This window comes from Pogona vitticeps, chromosome 4 (assembly GCF_051106095.1).
Source record: "Pogona vitticeps strain Pit_001003342236 chromosome 4, PviZW2.1, whole genome shotgun sequence".
NCBI classification, from domain to species: domain Eukaryota; kingdom Metazoa; phylum Chordata; class Lepidosauria; order Squamata; family Agamidae; genus Pogona; species Pogona vitticeps.
The window spans coordinates 84,830,762-84,851,296 of record NC_135786.1 but is presented as its reverse complement, the minus strand read 5'-3'; the positions used below and the strand labels follow the sequence as shown (position 1 = coordinate 84,851,296).

Genomic DNA, 20,535 nt, shown 5'->3' with positions numbered 1-20,535 from the left:
TGGACAGTGTCATCGAAGCTACCAACATGAATTTGACCCAACGCCGGGAGGCAGTGGAAGACAGGAGGGCCTGGCGTGCTCTGGTTGGTGGAGTCACGAAGAGTTGGATATGACTTAATGACTAAACAACAACAAATGCTGGATTGTTGGTATTCTTCACTCTGTCCTTCTACAGAGAAACAATATGGCACAGTGGTTAAGGTACAGGACTACACTAGAGCGATCTAGGTTCATATCATCATTAAGCTCACTATGTGACCTAAGGCCCATCAAAACTTACCTCACAGGATGTTGCTGATGAAAAATTTTATGGGTGGGGAAAAAGTATACTGACCAGTAGTATATTCAAGAAAAGGATAGAAATGTATCATCTAAATATAATTCAGACGATAAATGTATGTGTGAACACATGGATCTACATGGATTATAATGAACTTCAATTTCCACATAGAGATGTTTCCATATGTATGGTTTCTAGCACTGCTGTTCAGTAGTGGAGCCTTGTGGTGCAGTGGCTAAACTGCAGTCTTGCAGTCAAGATTCTGCTCCCAACCTGAGTTTGATCCTTATGGGCTCAAGGGTGACTCAGCCTTCCATCCTTCTGTGCTAAATTGAGTATACATCTCACTGTGGGAGGAACAATGTGTAGCCTGCATAATTAACTTGGTCCATAGGGAAGTATATAACCAACACTCTGCTTTGCTTTGTTCAAAAGGCACAATACAACTAGACAGTCCTTCCCTCTTTTCTGTGGCAAGAAAGAACATGGAAGCAGCAGTAAGTAGACAAACAGGGCCTATAAATGGAATATGTCATTGTCTGGACCTCTTCATACACTTCCATGCATGGGGTGCATAAATAGTGAAAACCTTGTCTGCGAACAGCCACTGGAGAACATGATAAGCCTGGGAATGGCAGGACTTCTGGCTTATAAGTTATCAGCAGTAAAGCTCTTATCGCTCCTCTCCACAGCTATTGTATTTAGTGTTCTCATTCTTGTATTATGGCTGAAATAAGACTTTTTGTTGTCTCCACTGAAAGAGGAGATGGCTCCATTCTGTTCATCCATACTGATAAAGGGAGAAAGTCTCAGAGTGCATCTGAGGAGAGCTGGCTAGCTTCGGGGGACACAGTGGAGATCATCAGGCAGCACCCTTAGCTGTGTTCCACAACATTGGGCTTCAAAGGCCACTTCGTGCTGCCTATAGTGTGGGGCATGATGGGGCTGCCCCTACTTTGCACCTTATGGTCCCATCTTATGAAGCCTCAGTGCTTATGGAATATTCCCTAAGCCCCTGTGTGCTGCACAGTGATGTAGTAGAAAATTTGGAAGTGCACTTGCTTGTCATCAAAGTCTCCATAGGTAAACCACTCCTACAAGTAAAGTCCAGAAATGCAGATAGTTGTATTGGTCCATATCACCCAATGAAGAGAAAGTCCTAGGGCAACTGCCTCTTCTATTCACAGCCATATGGCCAAGTTCTGAATTCATACTACATACCATCAAGGAATTCTTATAACAATCCATAAATTGCTTATATTCTTTATGGGGTGCAGGAAGGGATAAAGACCTTGATAACACAATTCAAGAAAAGTCCCATTCTGCCTTGCATTCAGTAGTAATATAAACTACACTTATTCCCCAAGGCTTATTCTTTTCTTCTTCCCTCTGTGTGTTTCTCAGTATCCAGAAGATGAACAAAAGCACACCTGTGAGGAAGGAACTCATTGCAATAGAGCCACCTCAGTGATCTGCCAAAACAGTAAGTTATCCTCTTAACTTATTAAGTATGTTCTCGCTATTCTCAATTAAGAGTTGGCCCACTGAATCAGTGACTAAATAACAAGTCAGCACTCTTGTAAATCCTGCTGAGTTGATCGGTCTACACTAGTTGGGAGTAGCAAGAGGTTGCTGGCCCACAGGTTTTATCTCTGTGACAATATCATTGGGTTTTATTATTATATCTTGTTTTATCAGCAGGCATAATTGCAAGTGACAGTTGCTCTCTCACAGAAGTGCAGGGGGAGGGGGGGGTTTCTGAACGTCTGGGAAAATGGAAAAGCTGATCAGCTATATTCTCATCCCAGAAAGGTTTGTAGCATTTATACATCTCTTCAAATAGTACACATAATTTCACAATACATTTCATTCTCCATGCCCCAGATCTACCAAAGAAGGGAAATATAACTGTCACACAATAAATTTGGTTGATTCTGTCTCTCATATCTAAAGACGATATACTAGATTTTAACAGGACAGTCAACACTGTTCAATTTGACGGAAGACAAATCAGAATATTTTACACTACAATGTTAAGTAATAACAAATATATGTGTGAAAGTTCACCTAGTGTAGAAGGTACATGTGTTAGAAACACAATTTCTGAGATGGAGGCCCCAGTTAAAACCTCAGGAGAGACCTGAACGCACTGGAGACCTTGGGCCAGCACATATGGAAGACGTATCAATAATTAAACCACACTGTCCATGGTTATATTGCTTTTCTTTGACCACACCAATGAGACACATCTAAATGACAGTAGTGCAATCAGACAAGACTCAGCATTATCCAACAAGGATGTTTTCAGATTTGTGTCCTTATTTGGCTTTATCCCACATCTTTCCCTTAGGCCTTGCTTCCTCATTGTATTACTTGGTGCAACTATACTTCTCCACTACTCTTTCCTTGTCTGTATTCATTCCTGATCCTCTTGAATTCTTTTGTTAATGTAAAGTGTGTTGGGCACCAGGCCTGAAGATTGAGCTAAGATAACGATAGATAATGGAATAATGTAATGCCTTTCTAAAGAGGAGAGGACATGGCATTTTTCCTTATATAGACAGGGGAGGAGAAATCTGAGGAATCTCCCCAGAGTAATAGGTTGTAGTTTCACCAAATACAGCCCTATTTAGCTCCCCATCTACTCAGTTTTCAGATAATAACTGTTGCTGTGCTAGCAAAGGGGGTCAGCAGCAGAAGATGGACAGTTATGCAGAAATAGAAAGGCATTATTATGTAAGAGCCAATTACTGAAAGAGAAGTAATCTTCAGCAGTAGGAAGTTCTGCTAGTGTTCAGAAATTACAAACACTTGACCTTTCCCATGTGTTCATTCTGCTCCATAACTCAAAGCTTTATTACAGTTACCTGACACTTCTGAAATTTGAACAAAAGTGTTTCACAGTAAACAAAGAAAATGATATTTGCACTGCATAAATGCTGGTGGACTCCATCTGTCAGATACAGGTTTGTATCCACGTATGAATGGCTGTGATTTGGCTGCCTCCTGCCAAAGACCACAGCTATCCCATTGTGTCCGATAATTTTATACATATGTCTCTGCTGTTAGAGAAACGCAGGGGTCATACATACAGAATATGGGTGCTGTGAGCTTTGGATGTGGATGAATGTCAGCTATTTAGTCAAATTCAGGTGAAGGCTACAATGACATGGAACTCCTCTGAGACAGATGGAATCCAAATGCTAATGCTCTTGAAAATTTGCTAGCAGTTTTGATTCAGCTGGACAATGACAGAATGCCTCAAAAATGATTGAAAATTAATAGCAGGTACAGTAGGGCCGAAGTGGATCATAAAAAAATCATTGGGGGAAGGGTCAAAGAAGGCCTACAACTATACTGCATTCATAAGCTGGATCAGGCTTCCTGTACTAACTAATAAGTAAAATTGGGGGAGGGGGAGAGATAACAGCTAGCTATGTCTTTATGGCTTTACAGGGATGTGGTGGTGCTGCGGGTTAAACCGCAGAAGCCTCTGTGCTTCAAGGTTGGAAGACCAGCAGTCATAAGATCGAATCCACGCAACGGAGTGAGCTCCCATCGCTTGTCCCAGCTCCTGGCAACCTAGCCATTTAAAATCATGTAAAATGCGAGTAAATAAATAGGTACCACCTCAGTGGGAAGGTAACGGCGTTTCGTGTCTAGGTGCACTGGCCATGTGACCATGGAAACTGTCTACGGACAAACTCTGGCTCTATGGCTTGGAGACGGGGATGAGCACTGCTCCCTAGAGTTGGACATGATTGGACTAAATGTCAAGGGGAACCTTTACCTCTACCTATGTCTTTAAAGTAAAGTCTGTTTTGGCCCACAGTTTTATGATCTCTTTAAAACTCAATTCCCACTCCTTAAAAATTCTGATATAACTGACAGTTGCCATGTTAGATTCTTAGCATAGTTGCATGAGGTACCCTGAAATCTCAGAGTCACATCATGGACTGACTGACTGACTGACTGACTGACTGACTGACTTCCATCCATCCATCCATCCATCCATCCATCCATCCATCCATCCATCCATCCATCCATCCATCCATCCATCCATCCATCCATCCATCCATCCATCCATCCATCCATCCATCCAAGACTGAGACAAATTGGATTTGAACCCTAAACAGCAGATAGTTTGAACTATGGTGTGCTGAAACAAGGCAGCTTTATAATCCCTTGCATAACTCTAGTCATATTTAATATTAATCACAATTCACCCACTTTTCAGATGTCAAACAAGCTGTGAGAATTAAAAAAAATAACAAAAAGCTTACAATAATCTCATGCTGACTGGAGAAGAGTAAAGGGAAACAGCACAAGTTAACACATTCTGCCTGGTTTCTGGAAGAACCCAGCATAGTCTTCCACTACATTTGATTGAGAAAATGGTCTGCCACTGAATGAGGTTATTTCCTTCGCAGTTGCCACATACAATGTAAACCTGACTCCAATAAGAGACAACCTGAATTCAGTGCTTGTTCTTCCAATACTGCTTACATTATCATGAGCCACTCACCCTAGCTTCATGATCCTCTACACCAGATGATGGGATGTTGTAAAAAGTTGTACATCTACAAGAGGGATAGGGGGAAAAAACATGCTTTAGAACAATGGTTAACTACAACTACTAAGCACATGTATACTTGCTTTAAAATAAACAGGATCAAGATCAATTAAACTCCTCAGTAGTGCAATTTTTTTCCAGTCTATATCTGTCTGAGAAAAAGGCACGGGGGAATGCTTTTTCCTTGATTAGTCAACACCGAGGAGATCCAGAAGGACTTTGTAGTTGAAAAACGAAAGGTGGCTGGCAGGCAGGTTGCCTCTGTGGATCAAGACAGAGAGCGGAGAGCAGGTGGAAGGCTGCTGATACCACTCCCACCCCAAGGAGGGGGTTAATCAGATAATCAATTTTCCATCTTCCCCCTTTCCTTGGAGAGAGAGTCACTGGCACCTGTTTACACTGCCTGGGAGGAAACAGCCAATCACTGGGAAGTCACCACCATCTGCACACATTCCTGAATTATTTATTTAATTATCTTAAACAAAACAACACAAGTTAAGCTAATGCCTATGGTTTCTTATGGTACCTGCTGCTTTCCTATGGAATGGTGTAAACGAGAGGCAAGTCTAAATTATGTATAGCAAAAAATAAGATTTCCTGGAGATTCCCAAGCAATAGTGCCATAATTATTTTATCTTTAGTCAGCACTTTGGCCTCAGTCTTAAATGCCCTTACTGTGGAGCACACACCTTTGAATACAGTTAGATTTGCATCCAAGTAAACATGTAAAGATTCACTACTGAGGACAGCAAAACTGTATTGGGAACTTATTGTCTTCCTTTTGTGTTACTCCCAAGTGTTTTTAGAAAGAAGTCATTTCTTTCCTACCTGAATACATCCCTGCTACTATTACTACAGTACTACAGTTGATACCATCTTTCCTCTAAAAATAATATTCCAAGTGGCTGAAAAAATAATTACAAACACTTTTAAGCATTAAAATAATAAGTAAGTCTATTTTTTTAAAAAAAATGTGAAAAGATGCATTGTCACAGCCTTCCTAAAAATAGCAGGAGCATGAATTGATTGCAGGCCTGAGAGAAATGGATTCCTTCATCTGGAAGCAAGAAGAAGAAGAAGAAGAAGAAGAAGAAGAAGAAGAAGAAGAAGAAGAAGAAGAACAAGAACAAGAAGAACAAGAAGAACAAGAAGAAGAAGAAGAACAAGAAGAAGAAGAAGAAGAAGAAGAAGAAGAAGAAAGAGAAAGCCCTCTCCCAGATGTCCCTAAGCTGCCTCCTCAGAGTTGTGGTAACCCCCCCCCCCGGTGGGTCTCTCCCAAGTACCTTTACAACTAGGGAAATCCACAAGACAGAAAGCCTGGTCCCAAGCGATTTCAGGTTTTATAAGATAAAGGCTGCACCCTGAAGTGTGCCTGGCAACCATGTCTCTCAAAACAATGTGATCTCCTTTTCCATGCAGCAATTAGCAGTTGACTTGCCACATTTTGCACCACTCAAAGCTCCTGCATACTCTTGAAGGATAGCCCATGTAGGTGGCATGGTAGTAGTATAGACACAAAGGATTTGCTACAAATCCTTTGGTCATTTCACAGATCTTTCAGAAGACACCGGGATTCTTATTTATCCCTTCCCCACTCCAGTCTCCTTGCCAGAACCATGAGGAGCTCATTGACAAGCAGAACTCTCCCGTTAAAATCCCACAGAGTTGAAAGAGCATCGTGGTTGGATTGTGTCCCAGTGCTTGCCTGTTTGTTGTTGGTTTTGTACCTTTGGCCTCTCAATGTTACATAGGAAATAAATTATACAGCGCAATCAACATGGACATATGTGACTGTTTTGTCATAAGAATGTGTGCTTCATTATTTAGGGTAAAGCATATGGTGAGAAGGAGATAAGAGTAGAAGAATGATCATTGTAAGGGCTGCGTGTGTCTTGGACTTATAAAGCAAGGCATGTGGGAATTTAGAGTGGTAAGCCTACAAATAGCAAGCACTTTTTCAAATGTGCCACAAAATTTTTTAAATAAGGGGCAGTTTTGGAGAGGTTGAATGAAGGACCTAAGTGTTCCCTGGTGTGGAGTTTCATATGCAGTAACATCTTCTTAATCCTTGAAGAAAACATAAACCTTTTACACCTCGTTTTTGCAGGAATAGAAAAGAGAAAACAGGAAAGAACAAAGTTTTAATATGCTCTTCATTTCAAAAGACAGATGATTTAGGCTGTAGCACCCATCATCCAGAAAGCTACTTCTGCCAAAAAGCTTGGACATCTGCAGCTTACAAATAGCCGCTTTTCAGATATATAAAGATTAAACTGTCATTATTTGCTCAAGAAATCACGGTCTGCAGCCCTTTTTGGATTATTTAGGTAAGCAGCACAACAGCCTGCATGGAAAAGGAAAAGGAAATGATAACATCTTCTGTTAAATACGATATTTAACTCAGCTGTCTTGGGCTTGTTAAAAAGATTTTTGCCTTTTTTGTTTGTGTTATTGTGGCTTTTGGTGATTGTATCCTTTTAAAAAAACTACTTTGATACTGTGCTGTACACCACTTGGGCATGTGTTTTATGATTAAGAGGTCTATAAGTATACAAGTTATAAGTTTTATATAACTGGAAATTGTAACAAATCCTTTATTTACACATTATTTATAGTAAGGATCTAAATAATGCAGTTTCATATTCTTTGAAACTGTAAGGCCTCTTACACATTTTCTTACATAAAATCTGGTATTCAGATTGGTAAACCACTGCTTGAACATGTCTGGTATCTGGAAAAATCTTATGGTTGCTGTAAGTTGGAAGCAACTTAACAAAACAACAACAACGACGACAACAACAAATGAAGGGTTTCAATAAATTAGTTTCATAAATTAAAAAAATATGCAGAATGAGCTTCAGCAGAAAACAATTTCTTAGCTACTTTCTCAGCCAACATTTCTACTAGAGATGGGGGCGAATATTAAAACAGATTGATTTTTTTTGACAAATATAGCTGACTCATCAAATATTCATTGATCCGTATTCATAAAAATATAATCTAGATGAATATGGCTGGACAAATATTTCCTCGGTTTTACTCGTCGATACATTAACATTTGTATATATTCGTTACCTTTGGGAGGGTCTCTCTGAGCTTGCTGGTGCCAATTAGAAGCTTCGGCAAATCAGGACAGAGATTGTGGATTGGCATGTCGGGCAGCCAATAGCACTGCCGAAAGGTGCCGAGAGGCTGTATATAAGCTTTTCCCATCTAGGCATTGGCCACTTCTGTTCATGCTCTCCGGAGTGAGAACAGTTGCTGCTGCTGGCTTGCTGTTGCTCTGGTGGTTTGGTTTCACTTTTGTGGCAGCAAAGCAAACAAACACGTTGCTTATATTTTTCTTTTTCAAAATTATCATTCATCATCATCAGCAGCAGCAACTGCACTGGGAATTTGGGAAGGGATTTTCAGGTAGCTTAGACTACTTAAAAGGGCTTTTTTCAAACTTTTTTTCTGGAGGCTTGTGTGTGCCTTGTATCGTCTTCAGGGAAATGGAGGCTTGCATGTGAGGCACAGTGAGTGGGGGGGAATTTGTTGGTGTGACTTGTGTGTGTGCGTGTGCATGTTTAGCTTGGCAGAACTACATTATTCAATCAGTTTTCAAAAGTTTAGTTTTGGACTTGGGAGGCTTGCATCTCAGGCACAGTGGGTGCGGGGTAGTGTAGCTGGATCAATCCTTTTTTATTCTTTTACCCAAAACAAAATTGATGTGACTTGTGTGTGTGTGTCATGAGTGCAGCTGAAGATCCAGAACCTGAAGGGTTAACTGTAGTTGAGGAGAATGCTGAGCAATTAGAAATACAAACACCTGAATTGCCTCCAGATTCTCCTCCCCCAGTAGACAGGCTGAGGGCCAGGCTTCGGGAAGACTTATGACAAAAAGGTCAGAGGATCGCTTGAAGGCTGCCTGCAGAAACATCCGATCAACTAGCCCTGAGTTCTGACAGGATGAAAAGGCTTCCAGCAGTTCAAGGGCTGTTTTTACTATAGAAGCAGCTCTCAGACGGCTGAAAGTCCGTGGAAGCAACGTGTCAAACCTCTGGCTTGCATCCACACTCCTGACAACCTTGAACCTTGTTCTCTGGACCCTTGGCTTTGGACTCTGACCCTGGACTATGTTGTGCATTTTGGCTTTGGACTCTGACCCTGGACTACGTTGTGTGAGTTGGCTTTGGTATTTGGATATCGGCTCTGCATTCCCTGAATTCCTGACATAGGACTGGCTTATCGGACTCTTCTGTTGTAACCCCCGGGAACATGACAGTGTGTGTGTGTGCGTGCATGTGTGCATGCACGTGTTTAGCTGACAGGATTACATTATTCAATCAGTTTTCAAAAGTTTAGTTTGGGACTTGGATGCTTGTATCTCAGGCACAGTGGGTGGGTGGGGGTGTAGCTGGATCAATCCTTTTTTCTCGTTTTCCCTAAAATGAAATTGGTGTGACTTGTGTGTGCATTTATGTCTTTGACTGAGACTTAGCTGGTAGGGCATTATTATTATTATTATTATTATTATTATTATTATTATTATTATTATTATTATTATTATTATTATTATTATTATTATTATTTTGGCTTTTCATTCAGCGACAGTGGGTCGGGGGGATATTTTTATTAATTACATTATACGGGGGGGAGAGCTTTGTTTAGCTAGGGAGGTCACATTTTAGTAAAAGAATTAATCTCAAAAAATAAAATTTGCACAGTCACTCCCTCTCTCCATTGTTTTATTAATTAGATTATTGTTTGTTTAGTTGGTTTGGTAGGCAGGCAGTAGAAAATGAAGGGATTTCTTCAAGGCCAATCCAAAGGGAAGAAGGATGTGAAGCTAAGTAGACTACACAGTGGCAGCATGTCCATCACCACGTGTACGTCTACTACTACCACCACGACCACTACAGTTCCTCCTCCAGTGGCCTTGGAGGCAGGCACGGAAGCACAGCTCCCAGAGGTGCCTAAAGAACTGCCGCTTCTCTTCCTAGAGGAGTCAATCCATGCCAAGAGGGATGGCCTGTCTAAGCCCCCCAAAAAACCTCTGAGGGCTATCTTTGTGTCATTTCCAGCCAATCTCATCCCACCAAGCCTGTCCAGGTGTAAACCTGTTGCATGGATTTGAAGCTGATGTTCCAAAGTGCTTCTGACCGTGCCAAGAGGACTGTGCTGTGCTGTTGCTGATGCTGCTTTGACAACTTCATTTCCCTCCTGGGGACAAACTTAACTAACTTTGCAGACAAATGTGATATTGCTGAAGAAGAGTCTGCTGCTATCTTTTGCCTCAGTGCCCTGATGGGGCCCAAAAGCCTGCTTTCCAGCTGCAAACTTCCTCAGTGCCTGATGGGGCAAAAAGTCAATGACATTGCTGGCCATTTGAACAATTTCCTAATCCTGCAGCTCTTTCCACTTGCGCTAAATTCCAAAAGGTCTGTCTGCTCTGCCCCACCCAAAGCCTGTCTGGGCGTGGCCCCATCACCCCACTTCAGCCTGCCATCCCCATCTGGTTTTCAACCCATGCCAATAGGGCTGGCCTGTCTAAGCCCCCCCCCAACCTCTGAGGGCTATCTTTATCATATATGGGCAGTCCCAGGAGCCAAGTTGCAATCCCCAGCTTTCTAGTTTTAAACAAGCATTTTTGTCACCCCATCACCCGGCTTCAGATTGCAGAGTTGATCTGTTTCCGACAGCCCCATGGATTAACTGCCATTTAGTAGTACTAATACTACTAATACAGCCCCGTTTAATGACGAATCCGCATAGCGATGAAGATTTTTCGAACGCTTTTGTGATCGCATTGCGATGTTCCCTATACACCCATACACCCCATTTTCGCGCAGCTGATTGGTGGGGCTTCAGGATGATGGGGGAAAGCGCTTCCCCCCATCATCCTGAAGCCCTGCCGATCAGCTGCGCAAAAATGCAGGCTTTGGGATGATGGGGGGAGCATTTCCCTCATCATCCTGAAGCCCCGCTGATCACCTGGGTGAAAATGCAGGCTTCGGGATGATGGGGAGAGCACTTTCCCCCATCATCCCGAAGCCCCGCCGATCAGCTGGGCGAAAATGCTGGCGGGGGCTTTGGGAAGATGGGGGAGAACGCTCCCCCACGGTCCTCCCAAAGGCCCCATTTTTGCACAACTGATTGGCGGTTCCAAAATGGCCGCCCGCTGTGTTGCCTCACTTTAGAGGCACCGAAAATGGCCACCCCTATGGAGGATAAGGTGAGTTTTTAAGCCTATAAGAACGCATTAAATGCATTTTAATGCATTCCTATGGCCTTTTTTATTTCGCATAGCGATGAATCTGGTTAGCGACCATTTTTCCGGAATGGATTATCATCGCTATGTGGGGCACCACTGTACCAACCCTGTTCATTTGATGGTGCTGCTGGTGCCGTTGGAAGTTGGTATCAACCTCAGTTGCCTCCTGGGGGCAAAAACATTTCCCTTGCAAGCAAATCTAATGTTGCTGAAGAAGATCAGAGTCTGTTCTGCTGCCTTTTGCCTCAGTGCCCCAATGGGGCAAGACACGCCACTTTGCTGCTGCCAACTACCTCAGTGCCCAATGGGACCAAAAAGCCTGCTTTCCTGCTGCCTTTTCCCTCAGTGCCCGATGGAACCGAAAAGTCTGCTGTGCTGCCAAATACCTCCTTGCCTCCAGTCCTCCTGAGGGCAAACTCTACTTCACTGGCAAATGTAATGTTGTGCTGAGCTGAAGACAATTCGATGCCACATGCATGCCTCTGCCAAAGGGACCTCTCATTCTGCTGGGGCTAAATATAACTCTCTCAATGCCATGGGCTTTCTGTGCCGTGTGGTAAACTCTCCTGGGGGAACCCAATCTGTGGGTGAATAACTCAGAGTTCTGATATCCAATCTTCACCAAAGTTGGCAGGCGTAGGAAGCTCGGTTGTAATTCTGGAGTCTCCAAGTACCTGGAGGGAGCTTTCCTGGAGGTCCTTTTTGTGACTATATAACTTGGGGGTCCATGATCCAATGTTCACCAATCTGTCAAGAGTTGTAGGAAAGCAACTGAGGACACTTCCCTGCAAATTTGGTGTCTCTAGGCAGCACACCACCTCCACTACCACAATAGTAATAATTGTGTGCTGTCAAGTCAATTCCAACTTATGGTGGTTTAGCATTCCAAGGAAGGGAATGGTCAGTTAAAATCAACTTGACAATACACAATTATTAGTACAATGGTGCCTTGACTTACGAACTTAATCCATATTGAAACGGTGGCCGTAAGTCAAAATGTTTGTAAGTCAAAGCACCATTTCCCATAGGAATGCATTGAAAACCAATTAATCCATTCCAGCCGAAGAAAAAAATACCAAAATTTTTTTTAAAAAGAAAAAGAAAAAGAAATAAACAGAGCAAGCCCCACGCTGGGACTGCCAAAAAAACAACCCACCAAAAAACAAAAAAACAAAGAACTCCCCAGCCCAAACCTACCCTCCAAAACCCACCCAGAACAACTTTTTTAAAAGGAAAAAGCAGCACTTTACCTCCACCGCAGTCAGGAGGCCTCCCGGACTCCAACTGCTGCTACAGGGCCTGGCCTCTACTGCCACTTCCAAAGCACTGGCACCATAGGGCAGCTGCAGCGGTGGGGCCCCTACTCACAAGTAGACCTGCTCCTTTGGTGACACCTGCTCATGAGTAGACCTGCACCAGGAATGGGCAGGGAGTGCACAGGCTTCCTCAACACCGCCGCAATACAGAGCCGTCCCGCTTCTCCTTCCTCCTCCTGCACCACCCACACGCCCCATCCACGGAGGATCCCCTCTGACCCACGCAGCCCAGGGCCTGTGGTGGCCCTTACTCACGAGTAGACCCGTGAGTGCCGCAGCATCCACTCACAAGTAGACCTGCGCCTTCTGTGGCGCTTACTCCTGAGTAGACCCACCCCTTCCTTGTACTTACTCATGAGTAGACCCGCACCTGTCCTTCCTCCTCCTGTTCGGCAGAAGTAAAAAAGTTCCCTGTCCCCCTGCTCTAACCATTGGGGCGAAAGAGCTACAAAGAAGCAGCCTCTTTGCCACCAACGGTTTGAATTTCCCACCTTTTTCATCTGCCTCTTTTGTTCATAAGTCAAAGCTCCAGCCGCAAGTCAAAGCAAAATTTTGCGGCCGGAACTGTTTGGAAGTCAAATTGTTCGTAGGTCAGGGCATTCGTAAATCAAGGCACCACTGTATTATCACTGAGTTGAAGGATTAAAATCTAAATCATTTGAGTCACTTTCAGTGGGAAAAAAAATCAGAAAACTGAGTGACTATCTTCAATCTGAGTCTGAGGAAATAAGAGTCTGAAATCCATTATTAAATCACAGCTAGTTTTGGCCCATTATATCAGTCAGGATTTTGTGACTCATCTCTTCTGTAAGCTCCATTGAGTCAATGGACCTACTGTAGGTGAGACTTCCTATTGGATTTAAGCCACTGGAAGCTTAATCACAAGGAGACAGCATCTCCCAGGAATGTTCTGCAGTTTTTAAATGAATGGGTAACTTGCCCTTTCTTTCCCACAGGAGCTGAATAGAAGATTCCAGTTGACTTTTCAAACAAAGAACAACCATCAAATTAAGAACAACCATTTACTGTTAAACTGTAAATAGGAAGGAGTAATTGATAGGGCATTAGGTTCACTGATCCTACACACTGATATCATAGTAATTAGGAAACCCAGCAACTTCAGCAGTAGGAAAGAACAAGGAAACCCAACCAAGAAGTTCAAAGGAAGGATTTTAAAGGCTTTGAAGAAAATACATAGGTTCGATGGACTTGAGAGGATATATTCCAAAAAGCTGTGAAGTGAAACAGTGTGTGAAACCCCATAATGTTGTAATTTGCTCTTGCAGTCTGAACAGAGCTTAGTTTGATCTGAGGCTCAACAGGGCTTAGCTCTGTAACCAGTCTACAGTATCAGAATGGGTACATGGTCTATTGGATAAGAGGATAAGAGACCAACTGTAATCATGTACAGAGTGCCTTTTCCTCAATAGTAGGGAACTATAAAGTTGAGAGACATGTGTATTGAGAAACAGAGATTGGAGAGAATGAGCTGCTTTCTCAATATATTCCTTATGGATGTATGGATGGATGGCTGTATGGATGGATGGATGGATGCATGCATGCATGCATCTCTCTCTCTCCTTATTTTGTGGGGGGGAATGTGTTAATTGCAGAACTACAGTTACCAGTTTTTCAACCAGCCATTTCACATTAGCCTTTAACAGCAGTACATTGTACTGACATTAGCCAATAAGATTTCCATGCTGTGAATGGTTTAACCTGCTGATATTTACTTCCTGAATTGCAATTAAAAATGCAAAACCAGGTTAAGCCACACTGTCTTTTTTCCTGATGAGCTTGCAACCCTGTTCAGGACCTTTTTACAAGGTGTTACCCATATTGTGTTTCCACCCAGGCACTGTCCAAGGTTAGATTTGCTTGGCTCTTACAACAGAGTAATTGTCACACAATTTCCAGCCATTTTCTCTATCAACCTACACAGTGCTTTCTCCATTGTTATGGGAAAACATTGCTTCTAATTCCATGATGCTCTACTTTACACTGAGACAGAAAAGCAATTGCTTTTGGCATGCGTTACTGTTAAATTTAATATGTAGCTTTTCAATATGTTGCTATGACAAACAAGAATAAATGGTTTTGGTGAGTTAGATTTCAGTAGCCTTGATTTTAGTAGACTCACTTCCATTGTTGAAATCATACCAAGTTAAATATCTCTCTGAGAAAGCTTTTACCACTTTTTTTTTGCTTGTATGTGTGTTTGTTTTTCTTCTGCTGCTCTTTTGTATGTTTAACGTAAGCATGGCATTCAGAAATTTAAAAAAAAAAATTAAGGGAGGCTTTTGCTCTTTCCATGTCACCACCACTAGATCTCCATGACAGGTACATTTCATCTGTTTAAATTCTGTGTGTCTGGCTGCTGCTAACAATGTAAAAACATGGCAGAAGGGAGGGGGAAAATGGTGAGACCTTTCTGTTACTAAACCAGAAGCTTCACCTTATGCGTTAGATCAAGCACTTGCTGCTCTTTGTATCCAGAAATCTGAAGATTTAAAATTATTTTTCATTTTGAAGTGCAAGTCAAGAGAATGAAAAGGGCGAGCTGGGAATAGCTGTCAAGCCCACCTCTGCCTGACAGGGTGCATGTATTTCTTTTGTCCATCCTCTTCTATTTCATCCTTCAACGTGCTAATTTGAGCAGTCCTGTTGGTTATATGCGTGTGTGTTGGGGAGTGGGGATAAAAATAATAAAAGAAAGCTAACAAAACAGAGCAGATACATACTTCAAGGAATATAGCCAAATTCCAGTGCAAAGGCCACAGACTGAGCAGTATTCCTATGATGATGCTGAGGGAGGTGAGCCTGGCTCACTGTAGTTGCAAGGCATGCGTTTGTTTGGTGGTTTGTCTTTCTACTGAGCTCAATGGGCGCTAGATCAGGTCTGAAGAGAGCTAAAGACTTGACAGCTGTCAGGGCTGGTTACGGTCTACTGTGAAACTCTTAATGACAGTTTTCATTCCCAGAAACCCATTCTTTTTATTGCAAGGAAGCTACCGACTGATCTTGTGAGCTGTTGAGTCACATTGGCTTCATGTCTCGTTGACATTATAGGGCCTTTGTCTTCTGGAAAAAAACAACCCCTCGTTGCTGGTCCCCAGACTTGTACAATGTAAGAGACACAGAAATCCTGGAACATCTCACCAGTGATTGGTTCAGACTAAAGCTGGCCTTTACCAGAGGGGGAAAAAAGAGCTAGTGAATTTCCTCAGCGCACAGGGACTAGTTTGTTCATTGATCAAAGCTTGGAGGCTGCTCCGCGTTATACTTTGCTTGTTGTGGCCCTAGGCATCCGCTGCAACTACTACGATAAAGCATACGCTGCACCATTTCTGTTCTGCTGCCACCTTATAGCCGGCTCTGTCTTTCAAAAGGAATAGTAGCCATTAAGACTCTACGTGTAGCCTGTTAACCTGACTTTCCCCACCACATCCTGAAATGAGCTCAGTAGTCTAAACTTCCAGATGAATGGCTTCAGTTCCATAACATCTTTTTAAAAATTATTATTTCTGTGTGAAGCAAAAAAAAAAGTCTATGCTTCTTGAGCCATTCTTGAGAAAAACACTCAGCAAATGAAAATTGTTCTCTTAAATGCTAAATACATAATTCATTCTGCCTTCAAGTTTGATCTTAATTTCTGTTTTGTGCCTGGAAATTAATAACCTCCCTCCCTCCCTCCCTCCCTCCTTCCCTCCCTCCTTCCTTCCTTCCCTCCTTCCTTCCTTCCTTCCTTCCTTCCTTCCTTCCTTCCTTCCTTCCTTCCTTCCTTCCTTCCTTCCTTCCTTCCTTGGAAATAGAAGGAGAAAACTGTAATAAGATTGGATCATAGATTTCATTCTCTGCCCCCCCCCACCCGCATATACATTCAACACCCATTTATTTACTCTGGACAGCTTCCAGGAAAATAAGATAAATATAGGAAATAAATTAAGATAATAAATATATCTTTTTTTAAAAAAAACCTCATAAAACATCCAGTCTAGCAAATGTTCCAAGACTCAGGAATCTATTTCTTATGGCTCAGAAGGAAAATATACTCTTATGTTCCCCAATGTATTTGCACCTCATGTAAATACAATAGTAGGATTAGCATATGTTGCGGTGGCCAATTCAGCAGTGGGCTACATATGATTAAATCCTCTGAAATAAATGAATAGGCTTAAGTAGGCTGTAGATACATTCACAGTATATACTGGATTCATGAGAGTTGTGTACAGGTATAAATCCAGGCAAGCTTGGCCAAGATGAGCTTTGGCTGCAGACAGATGCCACTTAGTGGGATATCTGGAATAGAAAAGGGTGCCAATAGGCAGCTATCCCAGTTGTATTTTCCTCTCTCATACTGTCTCCATCTACAAGTAGATTGGATTGCATCCTTCATCTTTCCCTGTATTGGATCACTTTCTGCTACAGCTCAGAAACAACGTGCATGTTAATTTCACTACTTTTTTGTGCCAGAAAAAGGCTCTCAAAATCTTTTTTTAAGTTTCACTAGTAATTCTATCTGTTGAAAACATTAATTATCATATGCCTTCAGTGCAGAGCAGATATCAGCCCACACACACCATTCCCCAAAGGGAAAGGGGCCTATATGTCCTCCTGAAAAACAACAAGAAATTTTACTTAACACAGTAAAGACTCTTTGGTATTTCTCAAGGCTTCTGAGACTTAAGAGTCTAAGGCAGGGATCAGGGAACTTTTTTACCTTTTACCCCCCCCCCCCCAAAAAAAATTTATATACATCAGTATTACCCCCTTGATTTGAAAGGAAAGAAATCATACATTATTTGAATTCAAAATCTTATTGAATCTATTCAGAATTACTTTGAAAGCTTCAACTTACTTGAAAACTTCAGGTTTTGGAGAAATGATGTTGCTTCATCTTGGATATGAGAGCATCAATACTGGGGCTCTGCTCATCCTCATTACCCCCAGAATTTTTATTTTTATCCCATTTGGGGTAATTTACCCCTGTTCCCTGACCACTGGTCTAAGGGCTCATTTACATTAAAGCAATAGTTATAAATGAAACTGAGTTACATCAACTTCTAATCCTGTGGCAGTCACATGGTGTTTGAATCGCAGCGTGCATTCCTTTAGAATAAACATTTAATCCAGTGTTTTTGAAAGGGAACCCTTGCCAGACATGCGCCCTTTCTCTTGAACCCGAGGTTGGAATTCAGAGAGGCAGGTAGGTGTGTAGGGGTGTATACTCTGGATGTGCGCAACTGGAGAAGGGAAGTGCAGTAGGAAAGTGCCGAGCAAGTCAGAGCTGGAAAAGCCTTTGCGTGTACCAGTGGCACCTTGTGAGTCATCTTTGGTTTCTTCTTGAAAAAGCAGTGCAGTCAGCCTGCTGTTATACATCTTCTACCCCTTCTCTATGCCCCACCTTTCCTTCTCCCTGGATCTGGTATTAGTGGTGCTGTGGCCCAAAGCTTTTTCTTTTCCTTTTTCTAAATTCAATCTGTGGTCCAAAGCTTTTAATGATTTATTAAATGACTTTACATCAGGAAAGGCAAGCTAGATTTATTTCCATGGTAAATAACATGCTTTTTAAAATCATCCTTAGCTTTTTTTTCTCCTTTCCACTTTTAATAATGAGGTTTGAGTGTCACATTTAATATAACATATCCATGGAGGAGCTGCTCCGTGCATGTTTAGTTGCAGGGTGACATGATTCCCCCAGAAACACACAAATACCACAATTCAGTTGGTTCTTATACACTTATCTCAAGACAATGCACATGTCTAGTTTTTAATTTTGATCGCTGACAACAGCAAGTCATTTCCCAATTTCTAACATTTAACGTTGACTAGTTAATTTTCAATCCTAACTTTCCATATCTGCTTTTTTGCTTTTTCTGTTTCCTAGCTAGAAAGAGGAGGAGAGGAGAGAAACAGACATTACAGCTAACCCATGACTGAAAGGGGGAATTCTTAACTAACAGAAGTGTCTAAGTGTTACTGCATGATATTTTATTACATTTAATATCATGCCAAATAGCTGTGTTTCATGTCTGGCTTTCAGAATTTACGCACCAGATTCCTGTGAAGTCTGATTTCACAAACATGGAAAGGCTGCCTCAATCATCTGCCTGAAACATCAAGATGCTTTCAACTTTAATTATGGGCTATTTCTAATGTCTGTTTCTGGCCTCACATAGCATCTCCATAATGCCTTGGCAGATATATAAACATAAAAACCAGTGTTAAAGGTTTCTGCATTCTCATTTAGGGCTTTTTAACTTCTGACCTCGCTTGGGACTCATAACTGGGAAACAGGTGGCATACAAATGAAAGTAAGTACACAGGTAAGTAAGTAAATGATTTTTCCCCTGTGCTATCCCAAAATGGGCTTCTTGAAGCAGTAAATGTCAGTGTGCTATATTTATCCACCTAAGGGTCTCCAGAACAATCATTCCTGTTTCATAGGCAGAGGTACAGTGCTACCCTACTTCATTATATTAGTATAAACAGTATAAAATATTCTTACACGATGCTGGTTCAGAGTATAGATGGCATACAGAAAACGTGTGCACCTCAAAATGTTGCAGATGTGCAAGCCTGATCATTGCCTACAGAGACTAGGCTGATGGAAATTACGGCTACCCAACATCTGGAGCTTGGCCACCCATCTAGCTCTTACAAGAGGAAGTGTTGTTTAAAAGAAAATGTGAATGTATCTGGAATTACAGCCACTAATCTAATAATTCAAGCCCCCAGAAAGTAATGTGATTGTTTTTAGAGGTCTAAATTCAGTACAGACTGTAACCAGGCTGCCAATCCAAGGCCAGCAGGATTGGTAGATAAGTGAGAGATCAAGGAACGGGGCTCCAGGCAGGAGACAGGCAGGGCATGAATGGAGTAGAGATGTAGTGTTTTGTTTTAAAATAGCTACCAGTATGTTTGTCACAAGGCATATGGGGCCACACTTGTCCCATTTTTCACCCCTGGATCCTCATAGGCCACATCAACCCCCTATGATCAGACGTTCACTTGCCAATTTTTTAAAAAGGTTAGTTTTGTAGTCCAGAAATGTGCAAGGACAAAACAGCATTGAACTAGAAAGTTGTTGTTCCCTAGAGGATTCTGGGAGCATGACCAACCATTTTCTGGGCTGGATTATTTTCCCCACATTATGGCAGGAGCTTCACCGCCACCACACAACGCTAGTCACTACTGCAGATGCGACATAAAGACTCCATGATAAAACCTCCCCTTTTAAAATTAAAGAAGGTACTGAGATTCAATTAAGATAGGCACAGTGGTTGTAGATGGAATTGTTTGTCTCTGTACTATTCTCCTCCAATCTAAACCTTGTTCTTCTAAGCTGAAACCCCCAACAACAACAACAACAACAACAACAACAACAACAACAACAACAACAACCTAGGAAATCCAGTCTTCCATCTGCTAATATATGTTTATTTTGTTGCTAAAGCTCAACAGGGAAAAGATAAATGACATATAATCCCATATGAGCACCACTGAACATACTGAAGTCTGTTTCTGAGCAGACATGCCTAGGGCTGGGCTATAAGTCTCGGGGCAGAGTGAGAGACAAACTGAGTGTGGCCTTAATAAAATTAAACTTCTTTTAATTACACAGTGGATAAAATTGTTTACTGTAGTTAGAAACCTACAGAGCAGATTGGCTACAAGCTCAGTAGACCATCCCTTATACATTCATTTACCTCAAGTAGCACTTTCTCATTACCAGAGATTCTGGTAATGAGAAAGAATAACATATTTCTGTTTACTTACAGGTCTTCATAGATAAAAACAAACAGACATCATATTGTGTAAAATGTTAACCTGCTATATCACTGAACTTAACTGGGTAACTAGCTTTACTACTGACCAACCAAATGGTTGCATAGCTGACTGAACACTTCGGACAGACTCCGTTGTTAAAACTAACTGTCCACTTCAGACAGACTCAGCTGCTAACACTGACAGAACCCTGGATGGAAATATGGGAGCAAAAAAGAAGAAGAAGAATTTGAGGTAGAGAGGGAACAACTGGCTGCTGCTGAGTTGACTGGCATCACTCCAATCCAGAACAGTCCCTCCAAGTCAAAAGCCTTCCAAAGGC

General features: G+C 41.9%; 1 protein-coding gene across 8 annotated transcripts in view; it reads right to left on the bottom strand.

Moving 5' to 3' along the window:
- The window catches only part of ADGRL2 (adhesion G protein-coupled receptor L2), a 723,239-nt gene that overhangs the window by 550,485 nt on the left and 152,219 nt on the right, over positions 1 to 20,535 (bottom strand). For 5 of the 8 annotated variants that reach the window (XM_078393038.1, XM_078393043.1, XM_078393041.1 and 2 more), the window contains exon 2: positions 4,806 to 4,860. The exons of the other annotated variants lie outside the window; for them this stretch is intronic. The gene's annotated coding sequence lies outside the window, so the exon portion shown is untranslated. The remainder of the gene's footprint in view (positions 1 to 4,805; positions 4,861 to 20,535) is intronic. 8 annotated transcript variants of the gene reach the window in all.